General features: G+C 37.8%; 1 pseudogene; it reads right to left on the bottom strand.

Moving 5' to 3' along the window:
- Positions 1 to 505: 505 nt before the first annotated feature.
- Positions 506 to 1,521, bottom strand: LOC126263596 (AP-1 complex subunit beta-1-like; annotated as a pseudogene).
- Positions 1,522 to 2,296: the final 775 nt, after the last annotated feature.

Genomic DNA, 2,296 nt, shown 5'->3' with positions numbered 1-2,296 from the left:
GAGAACCTCTTACATGAAGCCCCAAATGTTTTCGTTACACCACCGAAATTTGATAAACCAACGTCTGATCACATCAAAAGATATCTGACAAAAGAAAAAATGTGTCAAGCTTTTCCTTGCACGTTATCATTACTGTAATGATTTGGCATTATCGGAAAGAGTTACCAATTATTTTCAATTGATATCTTACACATGTGTGAAATGGTAGAGAAAGACTAAAAATCATGAATTTTTAAAGAAAAATATCATTTGGAAACATAAAGAGAAGCTACATAAAGCAAAGACTTAGAAGCATAATGAACATGAACGTATTTCAATTGGATATGTTGAAAATACTCCTACAGCACTTTTGTGTAACATATTTCATAAAATGGCGTTCCAGGATGCAACTTTATTACATATGGATGGATAAGGAAAGAGAATGTCTCTGATAGACGATGTAACGGAAATTTTAATTTCTCCAAATTTATTGATAGTGGTGGGATATTTTGTAGAAATATTCAGTTTATACCAGCTTAACATATATTGGGTCATTGTACTTCACAAAGAACACTTTAATTTCATGTTTTAATATATCAGGACGTTTCTGTACAATGAGGTTGATATTTCTAAGTGCAACATACTGGACCTCTGGTTCCGAAGAAAGCAGTGTCACCAGTGGAGGAGCTAGCTTCTTTGTGAGTGTTGACACAAAATCAGAATCTGATGGAAGCATCTCCATAAATTTCATTAATACCTTCACTGCAGACAAGACAACTGCAGCATTTGCATGGGCCAAACGAGGAGTGATCCGCTCACATATGCTTTGGGCTTCCCTATCATCCTTTGGACTGTAATTTGCCAGAGAATCTAGAATGAAGGCTTGGACCCACTCTGTACTTTCATTAAGAGCTGTTAATAGTTTGTTTATGGTCTGTGCATTCATTTCAATGAGTGGAGAGCCACTTACACTTGCTTCATTTATTTCAGAGAGAGCAGCCACAGCATTAGCAACCACCATAGGATTGGAGTCAGAAAGAAGATCTTTCAGCTGATCAAGAAATCCCTGGTCTTCAACCAACTGGGCATTGATATCATACAGTTTGGCAACACACACAGCAGCAGTTTTTCTAACATATGGATCTTCATCTTTGAGGCACTTACGCAAAGGCTCACAAAGATATTCAGTTATTTTGTCAACTCTAGTGCAGCCCATTGTTCGAACAGCCAGGGCACGGATTAAAGGATTTGGATCTTCACAATCCTTTACAAAAGTGTTTACTGCCATTATTGCCATGTCAGGCTGACTCTTCGCGTAGTTCATCAAATATAAATACACTAGTTTCTTCAGTTCGAGATTGTCAGTCTGCATACAATTAACGACATCAGGAAATAAAGCAGAAACATCTTTTCCTACTGTCATTGAAGCAATAACTTTTTAACAGCTTCCCGCTTCTTCTCTTTCTTATCATTGTTAAGTTCAGATTTCAGTTCAAATTGTTCACCCTTTTTTGTTGTGGTAAAATACTTTGAGTCAGTCATGGCTGGATGCTAGATCCCTCGCTTGACAAGTTACCACCCCACACAGTTCTATGTGGCCACACATTTTTTTCTTCACCATGCACCAAATTAAATTTGGGTTGTGTTGTTACTCCTAAGTGAAAATGGGCAAAAACCGAAAAAACATGTTTTGCAATATCTGGGCCAATTTACATACCCACCAAATATCATCAAGACCATTTATTTACATCTGGGATATTTACCTTGTTAGGCAGCGAGTCAATATTTTCGCAATCTCCAAGCATGTTATATTTTGTCGACTGGACAAAAATACACGTGTCGTCACCTCACACCACCTGGGGCTTGTAAAATGCAGAGTCATCAATATTAGTTTTCTGATGGTTTTCTGTCCACTATGTGACGCCTGACAGCAATTAGATGTGAGAAGCGATTAAGTTGAGAATTCTTTCGGTCTCTGCACGTACAGAAACGCTGATTTACGTTATATTTTTGATAAATATGCTGCTGGGTGTTTCATATTTTTGAACCCCCTTTAAAATACTACAAAACGCAGAAAGTTACGATCTTTACGTAATTTTTGGATGAATTTGATTGTGCGTGAGCATGAGTGCGCACGCGTGTGTGTGTGTGCGTGCGTGTGTGTGTGTGTGTGTGTGTGTGTGTGTGTGTGTGTGTGTGTATGCACGAGCTTTTGTTTTGAAAGCGAAATGAACCTTCTCCTGAAAATTAGGTGCCTACTTTGTAAAAGAGATACCACATACAAGGAGTACGTTTTAAATATACTTCCCTTATTCAT

This window comes from Schistocerca nitens, chromosome 6 (assembly GCF_023898315.1).
Source record: "Schistocerca nitens isolate TAMUIC-IGC-003100 chromosome 6, iqSchNite1.1, whole genome shotgun sequence".
Classification (NCBI taxonomy): Eukaryota; Metazoa; Arthropoda; class Insecta; order Orthoptera; family Acrididae; genus Schistocerca; species Schistocerca nitens.
Note: the sequence above shows the minus strand (reverse complement) of the source record. Positions and strands in the feature narration are given on the sequence as shown.